Genomic DNA, 23,332 nt, shown 5'->3' with positions numbered 1-23,332 from the left:
AAATAACAGAAATGAAAGAACTCTCTAGATTAGTGGTTATAGCCAGGGAACTAAAAGTCAGAAGTTCATGCTCAGGTCTGATAATGGCTTTTTGTTTAATAGGCAAGATTCGTGACTTTAGTAATTAGGTTATCCATAAATGGACTATATACTATATTGATTTTTATGTTTTCTAATTTCAGAAAAATAAAGTACACTCATTTAAGCAATCCACATTTACTGAGCACTTACTATGTAGAAGACACAGACCCACCAATCTGGGGCATACATACATTCTAGAAAAGAAGTCTATCTTAAAACATTGATATGTAGGCAATTTGATGGAAACAATCCAGTAATATAATTCCTTTGGAATCTTAATAATTCCAATTTGGAAATGCTCATGAATGGGATAATGGTTTGGTAGGAGCATCTTTCTAGCAGTTTCTGTGAGGTTCTTGAATTCCACTAAGGCTTACATTAGATTATATATTATATATTCCAAAGTTAAGCTTGTAGCACTTGAGACTTGAAGAGGTATAACAGGGTGTGGCAAATGACTGGTCAAACCTTTCTTAACTGATAATCCTGACATGCTCAGTAAAATTGTTGGTATTGCTTCCCAAGTATTGTAGGGCAAGGGACACAGGGCATGGTATGGATCTGATCTCATCCTTACCATTCAAACACTGCATCATCTCAGACAAGTAAACCCATCTCATGGTTTTTCATGTGTAAAATGAACATAATAATAATTATCTCACATGATATGGTAAAAATTACATAAAATAACCACTAGCATTTAGAGGATTCAATAAATATTAGCTCCTTTGTACCTTTCTCTGACCAGAAACACTTCAAGATGCAGCTGCTGCAAATAATTCACTTAAATGGAAATTACATTTTTTGGCCAACCCAGATTCCAGTCCAATATCTTACAGTTGAAAAAAGTAGAAAGAGAACTAAATGTTAGAAAAACTTGAGCTGAGAATGCTTGGCTCTTCTCTGGTTTAATTTGTGACTTTAGGAAAGTAATTTAGCATTTTTGGGCCTCATTTAAGCACCTGGGAATAAAGAAATCAATACTGTTCCAGTGTTTTTTATATGGCTATTGGGTGAGCCAAATGAATTGTGGAAATGGTTCAGAAAAAAAATGCATTATCCATTTGCCAGGTTTCTTGGTCTGAGCAAAAATTAGGAAAGGCAGAGAAGAGAATGAAGCATGTTGAACTGAATCCATTCTTTTCTCCAAGAATTAATTTGCAAATTTATATTATGGAGAAATTAGTTCAATATGTCCACCACCAATTTACACAGAAACAATAATCACTTTTGACATAAAATACTAGACTAGTTGTGCATGTAGTATTAGCCAGAACCTTCAGACTGAAAGCTTCCTGTAAGAGTGACAAAACACTGCATTCTATTTCTAAGCTAAATAATAATAATAATGATAAATTATGGGCGTTTGGGAGGTATTAATTAATAATAGTAAAATAAGAATCTGATGAGCTAATTGGGAAAAAGTTAGTCACATATGTTTCCACCACACTCCTGACACTTCAAATGAGGTGTTTAACCTTACAAAACCTCCCCTTGTTAATCTGGGGTTTCTTGCATACAATGTAGAATTTTTAAAGTCAGCTGGTGCAATGTTTTCCACAATTGACTACTAATATTTTCTTTTCTTCCTTCCAGAAAAAACATCCCAAAGGATTTTATTATGCACCTATTTCTACAAGAATGAAAAGAGAGCAGGCTTTGAGTGGGAAGCTCCACTGGAGGCAGCATTAGGCCTGAGGGAAAAAAGCAAGCCATAAATCCAGACCTGGACACCTAGCATAGAAATAAGCTCTTTCCCAATTTAAAAGAAGGCACACACACTACATAATATTGAGGAGAAACAAACATTAAATCAGAAAGAAATTAAAAATCATCTCCAATCCCTTAGGAAAAAAAACAAATTTAAAATTTTGTTATATTTTATTTTCATTTTTAAGTGTATAAATTCATAAAGAAATGAAGTGTTTTTTTTTTTTTTTTAGATTTTATTTGTCAGAGAGAGAGAGAGAGAGAGAGCAAGTGCACAAGCAGGGGGAGCGGCAGGCAGAGGGAGAAGCAGGCTCCCTGCCGAGCAAGCAGCCTGATGCAGACTCTATCCCAGGATCCTGGGATCATGACCTGAGCCTAAGGCAGACACTTAACCGCCTGAGCCATCCAGGCATCCCAAGAAAAGAAGTTTTCTTAAAGTTCTAGCAGTTTGTCGGAATAGTTTAATATGTATCATTTCCCACTTTACTGTGTACTGTATTTCTCACGTTATTAAAAATTTATTAAACATACATTTTTAACAATTGGATAATATTCAAACTATGAGTGTTCCATAATTTAGAGATCTTCCTATAGCAAGACATGTAGGGCTTTTTTTGTTCCCAAGTTTTCAGCATCATAGTTAATACTAACATTTATACATATACATAAACCTATGGCAGTTTTTCTGAAAGAAGTTTACCTAAGTTGAATTACTGTATTAGGCATCTGAACAATTGTAATGTTTTTAATGTATATCATCAGATTTCATTCTATCAAAGATGCAAAAGCATACTCTTCTCACAGCTTGATGTGAGGAGTGTCCAGCCTTTCTCAATATTGAGTATTATCAGAAAACAATTTTTTAAAATTTATGAGACAAGAATTTCTCTTATTCCAAACCACTACAGTATTAATAGAGGTGAGAATGGCATTTAGATTCCAAGAAAAGGCCAAACCTCTCCTCAACTTAGTAAAAAAAAAATGAAAAAAAAAAAGAGGGAAAACAGATTCCAGGATGGCCAATAACAGTTAAATACCAGTAAATAAACAGTAGCAAATAACACACAGGTATTCATAGTTCTACCTTTTCATATACTTAAAGGCAAAATGCATCATCCATTTTATAATTTAACAGAGCAAGCAGACAAATACTTTAGTTTTTTTTTCAAATATATTTTATAATGAAAGAATAGGAAGTACAAATGGTTTTGATTTTGAACTACATATATGCATAGAAATGTGCAGAAACATTTGAATAGATGTTATCTCTAAAAATCTATATACATGATTTTAAAGTAGCTTAAAATTTTCTTTATATGCCACAAAAACAGAAAGAAGAGTATCATCAAAAATACCTCACAGCTTTTTTTGTTCATCTGTTTTTTTAAGTTTGATACTGAATAAACTAACACACTTAGGGAGTGTCACCTCAGGGATTCTACATCTCACACTGTCCTGTGCAGGCACCAGCTTACAGCATTATCACAGTTCTTGGTTCAAAAAGCAAGCATGCAGAAAAGGCTGGGATAAAACATGGCAAAATTTTCAATTTCTAGTCTCATTTCTGCTCTAATTCACCTACGATAAGGTATTTAATTTATAGAAGTGAAATATATAAATGCATTAATAACTTCATTCATTACACTACTCTTCAAATACAAATTCCTTAAAGAAAATTCTTGAGCTGTAGAAAAACTTAAGAAAAAGTATTAAGAAATCATACGGACTCCACAATTATATTGTCAGGCTCAAATAGAGTCTGTATCATTTAGACATGATCAGGAACCAGCCACTAAAATTCTTTAAGCCTGTTTCCTCTTCTGTAAAATAGGGATAATAAAGATACAGTCCTCATAGCGTTGTGAGAATTAAGGGATATAAGGCATAAAATGTACTTAGTAAGCAGTCAATGAAAGTAACAATTTTTCTTTCTAAAATAGGAAGATATCTTTATGAGCTAACTGGACAATGACCTCTAATGGTATAAACTACACCTTAGATATTTTAAATCTCCAGTTCCTAGCACAGTGCAAGCCCAGTGTTGTACACTGCGAGATAAAATGAAACCAATAATGTTGTCCACAGTGGAAGACAAGAACCACCAATGCAACTTCTGTAGACATAAACCAATCAATCTCACATTTGTGAAACAAGCCCATCCAAAAACTAGTCAATCTGGTAGTCTGAAGTTGCCTTACTTGTGGATAAATCAAACAATTAATCTCTAGTATGAAAATCAGGCAGTTTTTGCTGTAGAAAGGAATGGAATAAGTTTATAGTTGTGACCATTTGCCCAGTTTCTATTCTCCAAATCAGAAACCAGGGATATATCACAATCTCCTAAAATATAAAATTGGGCATGCTGTCTTCCTTCTTAAATCATGTAGGGTTCCCTAATGTCTAGAGACTTTTTTCAGCTTTACTGAGGTATTACCGATGTACCGTAACCAGAATATACTTAAATTGTGCAACTTGATGAGTTTTGATAAAAGTGTAAACCCAAGGAACTATCAACACAATCAGGATAATGAACATATCTATCACCTTAAAAAATTTCCTTTTTCCCCTTTGAGTCTTTCTCTTCCTCTACTTCCCTACCTTCAACCTTCCACCTGCCCATTCCTAGACAACCATGGATCTGCTTTCTGAAAATGTAGGTTTGTTTTTCTACAATTTTGTGTATATGGCATCATATAGGGTATCATCATTTGCATTTGGTTCATTTAGTTCAGTAATTAGTTTGAGATTCATTCAAGTTGTTGAATGTTTCAGTACAGAATTCTCTTTGATGTTGAGTACAGATACACTACCACGTGTTTATATATTTACTTGTTGATGGGCATTTTGGTTATTTTCAATTTGGGATTGTTACAAATAAAGGACCTATCAACTTTCATGCCCAAGTTTCTAAAAAGTTTATGTTTAGACATAAATCTTTTTGTTTTGGTCTCTGCCTGTTTATCAACATCTTTTACTCTTCTCTTCTGAATACACTACAGTTGTGCAATTCAAAACTTCTCTCCCTAACCCCTTGCCAGGCCAAACTCCTCTTCATTTATCAAACTCAGGTATTGTTTTACCCTAGAAGCCTATTGTTACACCTTCACTTCTACTGTATGCTTTCTATGGTAAAACAGGGAGAAGTGCTTCCTTCTCTGCAGGCTTAACTCATCTTATAGGACCCCAACTCTCCTATCACATTTGTTTAACTTGTCTATTTATATATTTACTTCTCACCCAAGACTATAAACTCAGATGTTGGAGTCAAGATCTTTTTCATCTCATTTCTCCAGGTCCTAGAAAATAAATGTTTAGTGGACTGGGTGTTACATATGCAATGAAATAAGTATGATTATATATTTAAACTATATATACACTTAAGTCACTTTTATAGATAATTCATTTCTAATTTTTTAATTAAATTAAATTTTTAATATTTTAAAAAACAGTGCCTACAGATTTCCAACCTAATGTATTCATGTTTCACAGGAACAAGTAAAAATTGTATTTTTTTAACTTTTTTTTAAGGATTTTATTTATTTATTTGAGAGAGAGAGAGAGACTGCATGAGCAGAAGGGAGAGGCAGAGGGAGAGGGAGAAGCAGGCCCCCTGATGAGCAGGGAGCCCAACTTGGGGCTCCATCCCAGAACCCCAGGATCATGACCTGAGCCAAAGGCAGACAATTAACTGACCCAGGTGCCCCTGAAAATTTTATTTTTAAATATGTCATATTTTACAATTCTGCAGGAATGTTTATGTTTCTATTTATTTGTCAGCATTTGATAAAACTTTGTGATTTGTATGTGGCTCATGAAGCAGCATGAGTATCCATCAGCCAACAAGCCACTTGGCTGCCATTACCAATTTGGACTAGGTATTTTACATTATTTTATTTTTGAAGTTTATATTCTTCCAAAAGAATATTTAAAAATTAAATTTCTGGGGGTACCTGGGTAACACAGTCAGTTAAGCAACCAAATCTTAGTTTTGGCTCAGGTTGTCATCTCATGGTCATGAGATCACCCTACACCAGGCTCAGTGCTCAGCACCGAGTCTGCTTAAGACTCTCCCTCTGTCCCTCCTGCCCCTCCATGTGCTCTCTCTCTCTCTAAAATAAATAAATCTTTTTTAAAAATTAAATTTTTATACTAAAATTAAAATCTCTATTTCGTGATGGATATTTTCTTTTCTTTTCTTTTAAGACCCAGGGCTCAATATCACAACCTTGAGATCACAACCTGAGCTGAAACCAAGAGTTGAATGCTTAACCTACTGTGCCACCCAGGCACCCCTACAATGGATACTTTCTAAGATACTTTGTAGTTAGGCTGCATAGACAATTATATTGTTAAATTGTCCCACCTGCTCCTAAAAATGGCTTCAACTCCTGGTCCAATCAAACCAGTAAACCTGTCAAGCTCATGATTTTCTGCTGATGTAGACAAGTAGAGTCTTTAACCTGGTTAGTGTTATTTGTGTGTAGAACTGAGCTAAACTAACATTTTTGTATTTTATATTTAATATCTTTAGTCCAGATAAATAACTGCATAGCATATTTTTGTTTGTATTATCTTATTTAAATCTTTCCATCACAACTTTGCAACTTACTATTTGAGGAAACTGAGGTTTTAAGAGATTATGGAATGTGTCCAGGGCTACAAATTCTGGACTTTGATGAAAGTTTTCTGATTCTAATCCCCATAGCCTTAGTACTACACCAATTGTCTTCCTATCAATACAGACTTACTAAACCATTAAATATGTTGCAATTCTGAACTTTTTTCAGGTTTCATTGGTCCAGGTTTTTGGCTAATGTCTCATGGGTAAAATTAAATGTTTGTTCCTTTGTGAAAAAGATGATGACATTTAAAATATAGATTATATAGTATGATTATTTAGCCCCCAAATCCTGTGATATCCAAGTTAGGGGTTGGTTGCAGAGGTGGAACCCAAGACTGAACAAAACAGCAATAACAAAACCATGACATCACTCTAGTGCTCACTGGTAATGGCATACAGGATGTAACCTGAAGATGCAAAGAGGAAATCCAATGAATAATATTATTCAAACAGTATGAGATTTTTGTTTCTAAATCAAAAAAACAAAGTTTCTTGCTTTCTTAACTTCCATCAATTGTAAATGTTTTACAGAAAGTTTCCAGAACACTCAGAAAGGAAATTGGATCTGAACAATGGGTAGCCAGAGCATTTATCTCTCGTACTTAACATACTGATAAAAAGGAATTAACCAAACATTTTCTCTCTCAACCCATTCCTTTTTTAGTTTTCTCCACACACTGTTGTTTTCTTCTCCACTAAATAACCAAGTTAAAAAACTCTTTTTCCCTACATCATATTAAGCAACCATTATATACTGTTCCCTTCTGCAAGTATTAACTTGCTTTTAGAGGTTTCTTATTCTTAAATTATGATAGTCATCAAGATTGTTTTAGGATGTAAGGAAGTTTTTATTGATTTTTTTCAATTTCCATAAGTAACTTGATATTTTAGTCAGTATTAATAATAACGTGAAAGAGGACTTGAGCATTTACCCAGCTAAGCTGTCTCTGTGCATAAAACGTTCACTTTAGAAATTGATTCAATTTACTTCATGTAAATGTCTTGGCCTGGATTTCCATTTTCATGTATGGTGGTGTTCAGAGCAGACCAATGTGCCCATTGAGAACTAGTAGAAAAGCTAGAGATTGTAAATTTTCCACTTGAAGGGATCAGAGAATGAACTGAGTCAAGACTAAAAAGAGAAAAATCCCCAAGGAGGAAGAAGCTTTCAGAGAAGGACTGAGGATCTGCAGAGATGTCTCTGGGGGTATTTGCTGATTCTGGGTATAAGCCACAGGTTGAAGCTGTTCTAGGGAACAGAGAACCTAGCACAGCTTTTGACAATCACATGGAGCTAGATGACAAAGTTAGAAATTTGAAGGTTCTCAAACATATGACACATGTTTGGCTTCTGCCTTAAAACATTTGCTGAAGTTTGTGGACATTGCTGCTATGAACATTGGGGTGCATGTGCCCCTTCTTTTCACTACATCTCTATCTTTGGGGTAAATACCCAGTAGTGCAATTGCTGGGTCATAGGGTAGCTCTATTTTTAACTTTTTGAGGAAACCCCATACTGTTTTCCAGAGTGGCTGTACCAACTTGCATTCCCACCAACAATGTAAGAGGGTTCCCCTTTCTCCACATCCTCTCCAACATTTGTTGTTTCCTGCCTTGTCAATTTTTGCCATTCTAACTGGTGTAAGGTGATACCTCAATGTGGTTTTGATTTGAATTTCCCTGATGGCTAACGATGCTGAACATTTTTTCATGTGTCTTCTTTGGAGAAGTGTCTGTTCATGTCTTCTGCCCATTTTTTGACTTATTTGTTTTTTGGGTGTTGAGTTTGAGAAGTTCTTTATAGATTTGTATACCAGCCCTTTATCTGTAGTGTCATTTGCAAATATCTTCTCCCATTCCATGGGTTACCTCTTTGTTTTGTTGACTGTTTCCTTTGTTGTGCAGAAGCTTTTTATCCTGATGAAGTTCCAAAAGTTCATTTTTGCTTTTGTTTCCCTTGCCTTTGGAAACGTGTCTTGAAAGAAGTTGCTGTGGCTGATGTCGAAGAGGTTACTGCCTATGTTCTCCTCTAGGATTTTGAAGCTGAGATGCCCTTCAACAGATGAATGGATAAAGAAGATGTGGTCCATATATACAATGGAATATTACTCAGCCATCAGAAAGGATGAGTACCCACCATTTGCATTAACATGGATGGAACTGGAGGGGATTATGCTAAGTGAAATAAGTCAAGCAGAGAAAGACAATTAGCATATGATTTCACTTATTTGTAGAATATAAGGAATAGTATGGAGAACATTAGGAGCAGGAAGGAAAAAATGAAGGTGGGAAATCAGAGGGGGAGATGAACCATAAGAGACTATGGATTCTAGGAAACAAACTAGGGGTTTCAGAGGGGAGGGGGTGGGGGGTGGGATAGCCTGGTGATGGGTATTAAGGAGGGCACATATTGCATGGAGCACTGGGTGTTATATGCAAACAATGAATCATGGAGCACTACATGAAAAACCAATGATGTAATGTATGGTGATTAACATAACATAAAAAAACAAAAACAAAAAACATTTGCTGAAGTTTGAAGCAGGGTTGGTGCCTGACAGTTAAGTCTTGATAGCTCAAGAGTCATTGTCTCACAATGCTTAGGAGACAAAGGCCTTCAGGGGGTGGAGGGGGGCACTCTAAGAACAGTAAGTGAGAGTTGAAAGTCCTCCCTGGAGTAGTGAATTAAAAGTGAAAATCTCTAATCACTTTTTCCTGGGGGCTTTGCTGATATGGGCATAACTAGATGCTTTGACTCTAGCATAAAAACTGTTGGAAGAGATTGAAAAGTAGCCTTTGATGGTTGTACAGAGCAGAATGACAAAATTAGAGATTTGAGGGGCTTTAAATTCATAGCAGCTCTCCCCTTTAAGACATTTGTTACATTCTGAAGATGTTCAGGGAGGGAGGCCATAGACATAAGTAGAAAATCTCTGAGAGGCAAAGCAGAAATTCCTGCAATTTCTAGGTACTGAGGAGACAAAAACATACCAGATTTTTAAGTAAAAACCCTGAGAAGCCATGCTTTTGGGGATAGGGACAAACAAGAGACAAAATTTTACTCAAACTTGACCCCAGCATTGGTCCAGCTAAATTCATAATTGAATTAAGACAATGAGCTCCCAATCTCTGACTAGCACAGTAAAGTGTTAACCCACTCTGGTGGAACAAAACATCATCTGAAGCTTCTAAAAATTTGTGTACACAATGTCTAGCATACAATTAAAAGTTATTGAGTCTATTAAGTGTATCAGTTCTCCACTGGCACAATAATGCTATATAACAAATAACTATTCAACTCTAAAGCCATAAACATTTACTTAGACCAGAATTCTAAAATCAGTGAATTAGACTGACCTCAAATGGGCAATTCTTGGAGTCTCTCCTGACTAGCAGTTGGCCAAGTAGTGTCTGATTTGGCTGGGAATAACAGATGGTTTGGCTCTGAACCATGAATCTCACCTTACATCAAGCTGTGTGCTCATTTTCTCATAGCAAAGACAGATGAGCAAGAGGGCCAGAAGAAACTTACAGGCACTTTTTCAAGCCTCTGTTTGTGCTATTTTGCTAACATGGCCAAAGAAAATCCCATGACTAAACCTAAGCCTAAGTTATGGAGCAAAACACCCAATCATATGGGAGAGCACTGGAAACTTAAAAAACAATGTGTGAGAATAAAGAGAAGGATAAACCTCAAGATCATAAATGCAATAAATATAAAACAACAATAAACAAGGCTACATGAACAATGAATAATAGAGAAAAAACACAAGAGCAGACCCACAGATATTCCAACTATTGGATTATTATACATTTTTTTGGGTACTGTCTTTATCTGGTTTTGGTATCTGGATAATGCTGGTCTTATAGAATGAATATGGAAGGTTTCCTTCCTCTGTTGAAAATTTTCAACAAAGAATTTGAGTCTAAAAAGTAATTGAATGAACATTGTAAAACTGAGAAATAAAATACATGATGTTAAGACTTATTAAGAACCTATTGGTATGGGCTTAAAAGCAATTTGGACACAGCAGAATACAAGATTAGTGAATTCAAGAGAGTTAAATAGAAAATATAAAAATTCAAAGATAGTAAAGAACAGAACATGAAACAAATGAATATATATATATGTGTGTGTATATATATGTGTGTGTATATATATGTGTGTGTGTGTGTGTATATATATATATATTCCTACAAAGTTTCTATCATGCAATCATTTTCTTTACAGACCAATACCTTCCTATTTACAGATGCCTCTGCTTGACTTTTTTTTTTTTTTAAGATTTTATTTATTTATTTGACAGAGACAGAGATAGCGAGAGCAGGAACACAAGCAGTGGGAGTGGGAGAGGGAGAAGCAGGCTTCCCCCCAAGGAGGGAGCCCAATGTGGGACTCAATCCCAGGACCCTGGGATCATGACCTGAGCCGAAGGCAGACACTTAATGACTGAGCCACCCAGGCGCCCCCTCTGCTTGACTTTTAAGGTCCTTTATTAAATATCCTGTAATACCCATTAAATCTTACATCCTTCTTCACACAGAGAATATGCACACTGTCTCTGATAGTTTTAAATTTTCTAAATCTTACTCATTCTTAATTGGGCCCTCAAGAAATACCTCCAATGAAAATCCCCCATAGTGGTCAATTCTGAAATCCTGTTGGATTTTTTTATAGACAGTGTTGTAAAATTTAACATTCACGTTCTATCTGCTCAGCTGAACTGTAAAATACCTGAGGATTAAGTCTAATATTTCATTTGTAATCATTTAGAAGGTACACTGAGGTATCATTTTTATCCATAGAAGGAGCAAGGGTAGAGCTGCACTTATGGACCAAGAAGAAACAGGGATGCAATCACCACCAAGCAGGATTTTCCCATGTCTCCTTTCCAGTAGGAAACAACTTTCCCCCAAATTTACTGCTTCATCACAAAACAGGAACGAATATCTCAGCTTCAGGCCAAGATTTTTATTGGTTTCTCTTCGTCAGATACTACCCCTGATCTGATCAGTAGTAGTTAAGTACTGACAATCCCCATTAGAACTACATGACTGTTTTGTGGAAGGAGGAATCTGCCCCCTAAAAAAACAAAAACCAAACCAAAACAAACAAAAAAACCCAAGGCGTTAGTCTTAGAAAAAAGTGTGGAACATTGGAAAAAGAATTTCCTAGTTTAAAGAAAAAAGAAAGAAAAAAAAAGAAAGGAAGGAAGGAAATCAGCAACATAGGCTACATTTGATAAAAATATGGTTTGAATCATTAACCATATGTGTCTTTGCAGTATGGAATTGTGATCAGTTGAGAGATACATATGTGCAAATCAGAAAGGAGGGTACCTTTCATTGTTCTTTCGATCCAAAGCTCGGAAATACTCTATAAGATAAAAATTAAATTTTTCCAGCCCACCACTTATTTCATTTTGTGCCCTTACTTTTAAGAATTATTAATTTGAATAAGAAGAAAAATTGGAAATGAATGAGGAAGATTAGGCTTAATAATGTATCAGCCAAGAATGGGGCATATGCAAAAAAATGCATGACTTTGAGGTTTATATATGCACTAAGGATGAGTTAAAATATAACTGACCAGTTACACAATTACTGGGTTCATATGAGACAAGCAAATCAATTGCTGAGGTTAAGTACCACAATTCCTGATTCTAAATAAAAGAATTCTCCAAGGGTCTTCTTAAATATAAAGAATGAGATCAGTCTACAACATTTCAATGGCATCATGCTTTATTTGAAATTCAGTAAAAACCATTCTGTCCCCACAAAGAACAATACAAGGCTAGGACGGAATCATTTAAGCCAGTCCTTCTTAGTGTGGGTAATTCTGACCCCATTTAGTGATGTCTGGAGACAGTTTATTCCATTTGTATTGAGATATAATTGACATATAGCATTGTGTAAGTTTAAGATGTACAACATATTGGTCTGATACACTTATATATTGCAAACTGATTACTACCATAGTGTTAACTAACACCTCCATTACATCACATAATTATAATTTCTTTTTTTGTGGTGAAAACATTTAACCACCTGGTAACCGCCAGTCTACTCTCTGTTTCTATGAGAGTGCCCCTTTTAGATTCCACATATAAGTGATATCATACAGTGTTTGTCTTTATCTATCTGACTTATTTTAGTTAGCATAATGCTCTCAAGTTCCATCCATATTGTTGCAAATGGCAGGATTTCCTTCTTTCTAATGGCTGCATAATATTCTATTGTAGATCTTCATTCATTCACTGATGGTCATGTAGGTTGTTTCTATATCATGGCTATTGTGAATAATGCTGCAACAAACTGGAGTGCAGATACTGCTTCAATATCTTGTTTTCATTTTCTTTAGATACATACCCAGAAATATAATTGTTAGATCATATGGTAGTTCTATTTTAATTTTTTAAGGAAACTTCACACAGTTTTCCACCAATTTACATTCTCACCAAGTACATAAGGGTTCATTTTCTCCACATCCTCACCAAAATTTGTTGTCTCTTGCCTTTTTGATAATAGCCATTCTAAGAGGTGTGAGGTGACACCTCATTGTGGTTTTGATCTACATTTCCCTGATGATTAATGATGTTGAACATAATATCTCCATGCACCTGTTAGTCATTTGTATGCTTGCTTTGGAAAAAAATGTCTATTTAGTTCCTCTTCCCATTTTTAATCAAATTGTTTGTTTTTTGCTAATGAGTTTTATGAGTCTCTTATATATGGTATATATTAACTTCTTATCAGATATATGCTTTGCAAATATTTTTCCATTCCATTGGTTGCCTTTATATTTTGGTGATTGTTTCTTTATCTGTTCAGAAGCTTTTTAGTTTGATGTAGTCTCACTAATTTTTGCTTTTGTGTTTTTGATGTCATATTCAAAAAAACAAAAAACAAAAAACCTGACAATATTAATGTCAAGAAACCTTTTTACTATGCTTTCTTCTAGGAGTTTTACAGTTTCAGTTCTTACTTCTTAAGTCTTTAATCAATTTTGAGTTAATTTTTGTGAGTTGTATAAGATAGGGGTCCAATTCCATTCTTTTGCATTTAATTATCCACTTTTCCCAAAAACATTTATTGAAGAGAGTATCCTTTCTACACTGAGAAAGACTCTTGGGTCACTTGACAAGTAGTTGACTATATATACAAGGGTTTATTTCTAGGGTCTTGATCTGTTACATTTGTCTGTGTGCTTATTTTTATGCCAGTAACATACTCTTTTGATTGCTATTGTTTTGTAGTGTAGCTTAAAATCAGGAAGTGTGATACCTCCAGTTTTGTTATTTTTCAGGATTGCTTTGACTATTCAGAGTCTTTTTTGGTTCCATACAATTTAGGATTTTTTTTCTACCCGTGAAAAATGCCATTGAAATTTTGATAGGGATTACAAATAATCTACAGATGACTGTGGGTAGTATTGACATTTAAAAAATTATATTTATTTATTTTTTAAATTTTATTATGTTATGTTAATCACCACACATTACATCATTAGTTTTTGATGTAGTGTTCCATGATTCATTGTTTGTGTATAACACCCAGTGCTCCATTCAGTACATGCCCTCCTTAATACCCATCACCATGTTAACCCATCCCCCCACCTCCCTCCCCTCTAGAAAAAATAAATAAATAAAAAATAAAATAAAATAAAAATTTTTAATCCTTCTGATCCATGAACACAAGATATCTATCCATTTGTTTATGTGTTCTTCAATTCCTTTCATCAGTGTTTTATGACTTTCAGTAGACAATTCTTTACCCAATTGGTTAGATTTATTTCAAAATATTTTATTTTTTTATGCTATTGTGAATGGGATTTTTTAAAAGTTTCTTTTACGAAAGTTTTTTAAAAGTTTCTTTTTAAAGTTTCTTTCTTAAATGGAGATCCAGGAATCAAATGATACCGACTTCAAATATTTTTTCTAAAGAAGATCAGAGAGCTACAAGAGAACAGATACATAATTTAACAATATCTGGAAAACAATACAAGAACAAAATGAGAAGTTCAACTAAGAGATAGAAAAAAAAATAGAACCAAACAGAAATGGATAAATTCCTAGAAACATACAACCTTCTAAGATTGAATCAAGAAGAAATCAAAAGCCTGAACAGCAATAACAAGTAAGGACATCAAATCAGTAATAAAACTCCCCAAAAGTCAGGGAACAGAAGCCTTCAGGTGTGACTTCCACCAAGCATTTAAAGAAGAATTAATGCCAAACATTATCCTGTGTTAATGTATAAAATAACTGATTTCTGTATGTTGATTTTCTATCCTGCAACTTTTCTGAATTCATTGATTAGTTCTAACAGTTTTCTCGGTGGAATTTGAAAATTTTTCTATGTATTAAATCATCTGCAAACAAAGAAAATTTTACTTCTTCCTTTACAGTTTGAATGCATTTTATTGCTTTTTCTTGCTGATTGTCCTGGTTAAAATTTCTAACACTATGTTGGATAAAAGTGGTGAGATTTGGACCATTGTCTTGTTCTGAATCTTAGAAGGAAAATTTTCAGTGAGCATGATACCATTGAGTATGATTTCAGCTGTGGGCTGGTCATATATGGCCTTTATTATGTTGAAGTATATTTCTTCTATACCCAATTTGATGAGTATTTTTATCATGAAATGATGTTGAATTTTGTCAAATGTTTTTTTCTATATCCATTTAAATGCTCACATAATTTTTATTTTTCATTGTATTAATGTGGTATATCATATTTATTGATTTGTATATGTTGAAACATCTTTGTATCCCAGGGATAAATCCCATCTGACCATTATGTAAGATTGTTTAAATGTCCTTAAATTCTGTTTGCTAATATTTTGTTGAGAATTTTTGCATTGATATTCTTCAAGAAAATTTATTTGTAAGTTTTTTGTTTTTGTTTTTGTTTTGTTTTGTTTCTTGCAGTGCCCTTAACTAGCTTTGCTGTTCAAGGTAATACTAGCCTCAAAAATAGTTTGGTAGTGTTCCCTCCTCTTCAGTTTTTTGGAAGAGATTGAGGAAGTTTGGCATTAATTCTTCTTTAAATGCTTGGTGGAGGGGCGCCTGAATGGCTCAGTCGGTTAAGCGGCTGCCTTCAGCTCGGGTCATGATCCCAGGGTCCTGGGATCGAGCCCCGCATCGGGCTCCTTGCTCGGCGGAGAGCCTGCTTCTCCCTCTCCCTCTGTCTGTCGCTCTGCCTACTTGTGCTCTCTATCTCTGTTAAATAAATAAATAAAAATCTTTAAAAAAATAAAAAATAAATAAAAAAATAAAAAAAATAAATGCTTGGTGGAAGTCACCCCTGAAGGCTTCTGTTCCTTGACTTTTGGGGAGTTTTATTACTGATTTGATATCCTTACTTGTTATTGCTGTTCAGGCTTTTGATTTCTTCTTGATTCAATCTTAGAAGTTTGCATGTTTCTAGGAATTTATCCATTTCTGTTTGGTTCTATTTTTTTTTTTTTTTCTATCTCTTTGTTGAACTTCTCATTTTGTTCTTGTATTGTTTTCCAGATATTGTTAAATTATGTATCTGTTCTCTTGTAGCTCTCTGATCTTCTTTAGAAAAAATATTTGAAGTTGGTATCATTTGATTCCTGGATCTCCATTTTTTTGAGGCCAGTTACTATAGGTTTAGTGTATTTCTTTGTGACCTGCATAGCTTTGCATAGGTGTCAGCATGTTTAAAGAAACAGACTTTTTTCCAGAAAATTTTCCAGATTTTATAGATTGACTTCAGTAAGGAAAGACTTTCACCTAGATATGGGGCATGCTGGAGCATACTGTAACCTGTCTAGTGGTGCAGGATACCTCATGTGGGGACATGTGATGGCTGGGTTCTTGGGGGCGCATGATGTCTCTTTGGTTCAGGACAATGGGTTCCATAGCACTGACAACTGTGTGGTTCTTTTCAAGCACTGTGGAGGTCTGCAGTGACATCTCCAGGTCCAGTGTCTAGGGACCAAGGCGGGTTACAGTGGTGGCTAGATCTTGTGGGGTGCACACACTTGGCTCTGGGGTTTATCTTCAGGGGCCTGTGTAGTGGCAGGGCCACTTGCAGACACATAAATAATCATGGGAACCAAGGTAGGCAGCAAGGGCTAGAGACGGCAGCTGTGAAAGCCCTAGGTGTCAGCATGCACTACCATGGTGCTGAGTTTTGCCATGGGCACATGACAGTAGAGGCCAATGATGGGGGTTGGGCTGGGGGCAAGCATGTAAACAACTGGAAGGGTTAGCCATTGCTGATTGTGGTGGTGCAGGCCAGTGACAAAAGACAGAGCCTGATGCAGGCCCACATGTAGCTGTGAGGGTCCTGGCTGTCAGTGTGCTGTCCTGTGGCTGAACAGTCTTTTATCTCCCTACCCCCTTTAATGCTCACTGCAGTGGAGACTGGTGATGGGTGTCAGGCCACACCAGCAAGTACACAGCTGGAGGGTTGAGCTGGGCTAGCTGAAGCACATGCATGGTGGCATCTTGCACTTGTGCAACCTCAGAGGCCTGGGGTGGCTTCCAGTGAATTTTCTGGGCTCCTCCCTCCTCCCCCAGCTCCAGGAGGGGAAAGAGGGAGACAGGAGGGACTGAGGCAGCTGGGGTCAGCAACTGCATATACCTGTGGTATGAGAGCTGGTGAAATCTGTAGTGGGGTATTTGGTAGCTGTTCTGGCATTGGTTTTTTCAGTGGTGAAATCTGCTAGATTTGTCTAGAGAGCAGTTCATTGTAAACCACAATTGCTCTTGTTGTATGGCTGCTGTTGGTAACTCCTGCTTTTCTTCCTCCTTCCTAGCCATCTTTATATGTTTTAGTTTTTCAGGTCTGGGCAAGGTGAAAATGAAATGGGACATTCATGCAGGCCCCCAAAAGGCTGGAGAAGCTGGACACTCACCTCTACCTCTTTCCTGGCAAGGGGAACTCTTTCTAGCTAGTAAGTTTCCTCTTGTGGGAATGGGATGATGTATTCAAAATAAAGCTGTCTTTTTTCTCTTCTTGTGCGTTATCTTCAGGGATTTTGGGGGTTTTTTGTTTTTGTTTTTCCACTATGTTGCTGAAGTTTCTTAGGCAGACTATAGAGTTTTTGTTCATTGGTAGCTGTCTAATTATTGATCTTTGTAGAGGGACAAAGGCTGAGGTCCCCTGTGTTGCCATTTTAGTGATATCACCCTGGACAGTATGCCTGACAGTATTTTTGATTGTCACAGCTTGGAGGGAGGGTGTGCTACTGGTATCTAGCAGATAAAGACTAAGAATTTTGCTAAACATCATACAGGGCATAGGACAGCCCCCCAATCAAGTAATGATCCAGCCTTTATTGTCAATAGTGCCAATGCTGACAAAGCCTGAGTTAAGTATTTTCTTCCTTTGCTACCTCCTGCCAGTCAATGTACTTATCTCTCTCATAAAGCTCTACTAGATGTAAGTGTGTGTATGTATTTGTATATGTTTAAAAGACAGAATGTGCACATACATTTTTATCAGTCAGTCTTTGAGGATATCTATTTTGAGAAGTTATTCTAGAAGAAAAACATTTAATCTAGTTTATTTCATTATTTTGTCATACATATTTTTGCAGAAAGAGAATAGTAATGAAATGAGTTTACTTTATTGTTTAATTTTTGATTGCTCATGGCAAGTATATAAGTCATATCACCCTTTACCAGTGATCACTAAAATATCTGGCCATGGTCTCATCATTTTCCTCATTTGTTTGTTCTAAATTTTGGCCGAGCTTTGTATCACACATTAGTAATAAATATGTTGTTATAAGTCAATATTTTCATTCAAGCTAATGTGAAAAGAAAGATATTGTTCCAGTGAGGAAGATTTACAATGGAAGCTGTCATTTGCATTCTCATCCCAAGGTCAGATGTCTCTCTGTCAATTTAGTTACCTATAATTTTGACAAATAATTTTTCACAAATGGTAGCTACAAAGAGATCTCTCATGTTGTCTATAGGAATGCATGCATTTGAAAACTGTCACTTAGCTCTTAAATATGTCTTAATCTAAGAGAAGAAAATGATTCTAAAATCACAATAACCTGTGTCAGTTGGGAAGTAAGACACAGAGTCATTTAATTATACTATCAGCACCTCAACAAGTTAATTTTCCTAATTTTCCTTAGCTCTGCATTTAGTTAGGCCTAACTGGCAGCCCCCCTGACCTCAAGCTCTTGGCCTACCCTTGGGATCTTGCCTCTTCCAAAGAACCAAGTAACAGTGCCTGGGTACTTGCAGAACCAGTCTTTCTCTGTGCCCTGACCAGGAGCTGTCAGTCTCCAGTCCTGCCCAGCACCCATCCCCAGAGAAGGCCTGTATGCCTTCAGGCTTCCCTTTGGCATGCAAATCATGATGACATCAGAGAGAGGTAGACAGGGAACCTACTGAGAGCTTTTCATTTGGGTTTTTTCCCCATGGAAGGAAAAAGTCTATGGTGCTGTTTTTATCTTGAGAAACTCCTAGGTTGAAAAATAAATGCAGGAAGGCAGATTTGGATTACAGACCATAAAGACTTATACTCTCTCGTCCTTTATGGGAATAAAAATTGACCTTTTCCAAAGAGTTGTATAGGACTGGCTGACTTGTCAATGACCAGGATACCACGCTCCCAGAATATCTATCAGTGCCTAAAATGATACATTGTATCAAATCCGTAACCAGAATTTATTGAGAGCTTTTCTTTTTTTTATTTTTTAAGTTTTTACTTAAATTCTTTTCTAAGTACAAGTATCCTGACATGGCTTCTGCCTTCATTGAGTTTGGAGTCTGGTAGACGATTCAAAACTAACAGCCATGAAACAATTAGCAAGCAAAGTAAAGTGTATAATAAATCACTCAATTGAAAAGCAGAGCTTAAAAGGCTATAAGAAGTACAGAGAAGAACGACTAAAGAAAATACTAAATTTAATTTGTAAACCTTACATTTCCCTAGAATTGAGGAACTGATTTAAATTATGCTATCTTAGCCAAGAAAAGATGTGATGTTTATGTTTCTTCTAAATGATGCCAAAACATTCAGGTGAAAAGGTAGAATAATTTTGTCCTTTGGCAGAGGTCACAAACTTCTATGTGTGTAGGTGCTAGGAATATTGTGTACATTAGTAAAATGAGCTGGCAAGGGACCATCAGGAGGAATGATCACTGTTGCAATCTATAAATCCCTTTGCCCATCCAAAGGAGGTACTAGAAATGCAAACCTAATGTTGACAAACTGTGTCATATATTTTTTTAAAGATTTATTTATTTATTTGAGAGAGAGAGAGAGAGCACAAGCGGGAGGGGCAGAAGGAGAGGGAGAGAGAATCGGAGGCAGATGCTGTGCTGAGCCCAGAGCCTGATGGGCTGGATCCCACAACCCTGAGATCATGACCCCAGCCAAAAACCAAGAGTTGGCTGCCTAACAGACTATGTCACCCAGTTGCCCCAAGGTGTCATATTTTAAGAAAATCTGAAAACCTACATATTTTTAATGTAAAATCTCCCAATTTGTAAACATTAGCAACAAAGAAAAATATTTTTTAAATGTACTATGGGCCATGTAAAACAATATACCAGGCAGAAGGAGGGCAAGAATATTTAAAGCAAGGATTATTTATGTGTGTGGTAGGTGTAGTGGGAAGAGGTAGGAGCAAAGGGGTAAGCAGGAACCAGATTCTATCAGAACATGCAAGCTATGGGAAGAAATGTGTGCTGTATCCTAATGAAGGATTTTAAACAAGGAAATGATGTGATCAAACTTTCATTTTCAAAAGTTCCTTCTGGCTGGATATAGTTTGAAGCATGGATTGAAGTGGGCAAAATGGTTGTCAGGAGAATCAGTTAGGAAGCTATTGCAGTATTTAAAATATGTATAGATAGATACAGATATAGATAGATAGATAGACTTAGATATATATTCAGATATTTATCTATATCTACATATAGATATTTGAGTATTATATATAATATATATGATATATATGTCATATATAATGTCATAATATGTCATATATCCTATATTATATGTTATATATAAAATATATGTCACATGTTAAAATATGACATATGTATACTTATAATATATATGGCATATATAATATACCTTATATATGGTTATATATAATTCTATCTATCATCTATTAATCAATCTATCTTATTTATTATCTATTCATCTGAACTACCTTTGATAATAGAATTATAAGGTATGGGGATAAAACATTGTTTGTCCCAACAAATTAACATAAGAACTACAAAATTTTGGTTTCCTTTTAATAACTTTTTTTCTGATTACAAGTGAATTTGCCATAGAAAATTTAGAACTTTTCGAAAATTACAGCTAAAATAATTACAACAACCCATAATACCACTTCCATCAGTACCAAGTGTTCAAAGTCTGCATCACTGGATGATTCAAAGATCAGGAACAGGAGGGAGAGCTGGTACTAGTATGTATTACTTGACTTAAACTATTTTATTCCTGGTCCTATAAGGACAGATGTTTAAAAAATTAAGGCAAGAAGTTGGAAAGAGATGTAATGTCAACTACTCAAATAACCAGTTCTGGTATGATTATTTGGGCTTATGCCTTCCTCTCTATTCATCATTTGCTTATTGGCATTGACAACTCAGCAAAGAAAAAGGCAAGAGGGTTAGTTAATGATGCATTTTAGGATAAAACTTGCAGTAAATGTACCTAACATAGAGAATTGAAACAAAAGTGTTGTTGAGATTTTGCCAAGGGTCAGTCTCCTGAGCTCCCATGTTCATAAGTAGTATTTAATTTCTTCTCAAATTATCATTATTATAGGCACATTAAAAAATATGAATTTCTAGTAGTGAATGAAAAAGTCAAGAAACTAGGAAAAGATCCTCAAAATTGTACTCAAGGCATGGGTCCTAAGGGTCCAATTAGATTTGATTCATTTCCTCACTATTAAAAAAGCCCCTAAAGTTTTGTTTCCTTCCTTCCTTCTTTTTTTCTTTCCTTCCTTCCTTCCTTTCTCTCTCTCTTTTTCTCTCTTTCTTTCTCTCTCTTACTTTCTTTCTTTCTTCTTTCTTTCTTTCTTTCTTTCTTTCTTTCTTTCTTTCTTTCTTTTTCTTTCTTTCTTTCCTTCCTCCTCTCTTTCTTTCTTTCTTCCAATACATTTCCTCAGGAGAGGGAAGGTTTAGGCATCAAGGCATCACTGAGAGGGCATACAGAAAAGATAAAGAAATATCAAAGGGGAATAGTGGGATCTTTTGCCAGGGAAATTACTCCTATTATTTTTTGGAGAAAATACTCAGAAAAGCAAATTTTAAAATTCAATGCTTGCTACACTTCATGCCTCATAAAATTTTTCCAAATGGCATAAAATTATTCAAGAGCCATTTGAATTGCAAGGGTTCATATAGAGTAGCCCTGCATGTTTTCACATGTGTTTACTTTGAACTTTCACTATCCTATATTTATTCAACAGGTAGCAAGGCTTGTATCACAAACCTATCAGGATCAGTCTCCTGACGAGAGCAGCTCATTTTGTACAGGGAATCTGTCAGGTAGCCCTCTCTGCTAGGAAACAAATGAATGAGCCAATGCTGTTCCCAGGGGAATTGAACTGCAATAAGCCACAGAAGGGAAAGAGAAGTATCAGAAAAAGCAGCTGAACCCCAGAAGTCTTAATGACAGAAAAAGGTCAAATAAATTATGACCAAGAACTCAAAAATTAAAATTAAAATTGTTTCCTTATCATGTGTATTTTTTATTAAAGCGTACTTTTTATCTGGAACACAAGTTGGTAAATGATAAATAATACATTTTTTATTTCTTTTAAAATTACTATTATTATTATCATTATTATTATTTGAGTATAGTTGACACATAGTGTTCTTTAGTTTCAGGTGTACAACATAATGATTCAACAAGTTTATATGTTATGCTATGTTCACCACAAGGGTAGCTACCATCTGCCACCATACAACACCATTACAGTATCATTGACTCATCCTGTACCTTTTATTCCCATGACTATTCATTTCATTACTGGAATTTTGTATATCCCACTCCTCTTCATCCATTTTGCCCATCCTCCCAACTCCCTCCCCTCTGGCAACCATCAATTTGTTTTCTGTATTTATAGGTCTGATTCTGGTTTTTGTTGTTTATTGAATCTTTTATTTTATTTTATTTTATTATGTTATGTTAATCATCATTAGTTTTTGATATAGTGTTCCATGAATCATTGTTCGTGTATAACACCCAGTGCTCCATTCAGTATGTGCCCTCTTTAATACCCATCACCAGGCTAACCCATCCCCCCACCCCCTCCCTTCTAGAACCCTCAGTTTGTTTCTCAGTGTCCATAGTCTCTCATGGTTCATCTCCCCCTCCGATTCTCCCCCTTCATTTTTTAAATAAAGGCTAGCATTTATAAAATGACATTTTTATTCTCTTTTATTAAGTCTCCTTTAGAAAAGAAATGCATACAGTGATTAATGGCTATGTGATGTTGGGATTCAAAGGCCTTGCCTTAACTTGGAATGACCATTGGCTCTGACTTTGGTGTAAAATGGGCTGGGTTTCAGTTGTATCTACTCATCAGGACAGCTTCTCCCTTTGCCTATCTTGCCTTCCTCACTTCCTACAGGTGTATCTCCCAAGAGTAAAAAAAAAAAAGTCTCTACAGTAGTAATGGCTTTCAGATTAATAACAGAGCAAAAAGTTTTCAGATTTGAAATAAGACAACACAAAGTTCTCTGATCATGGAAACATCATGTAAGCAGGTGGTTTTCTGTTGTTGATGGTTTTGTTCTTTTGTTTGTTTATTCCTGTAATTCCAACATCTCAACCAGAGTTTAGCATATCATAGGTGGGCAATGAATATTTTTCAAATAAATTAATTAATGGTTTTCTCATTTAACTTTTGGAGCTCTAGATCATTTTCTGTTAAGAGAGTTGAGATTT

This window comes from Halichoerus grypus, chromosome 6 (assembly GCF_964656455.1).
Source record: "Halichoerus grypus chromosome 6, mHalGry1.hap1.1, whole genome shotgun sequence".
Classification (NCBI taxonomy): Eukaryota; Metazoa; Chordata; class Mammalia; order Carnivora; family Phocidae; genus Halichoerus; species Halichoerus grypus.
The sequence above is the reverse complement of the archived record's forward strand: the minus strand, read 5'-3'. Positions refer to the sequence as shown.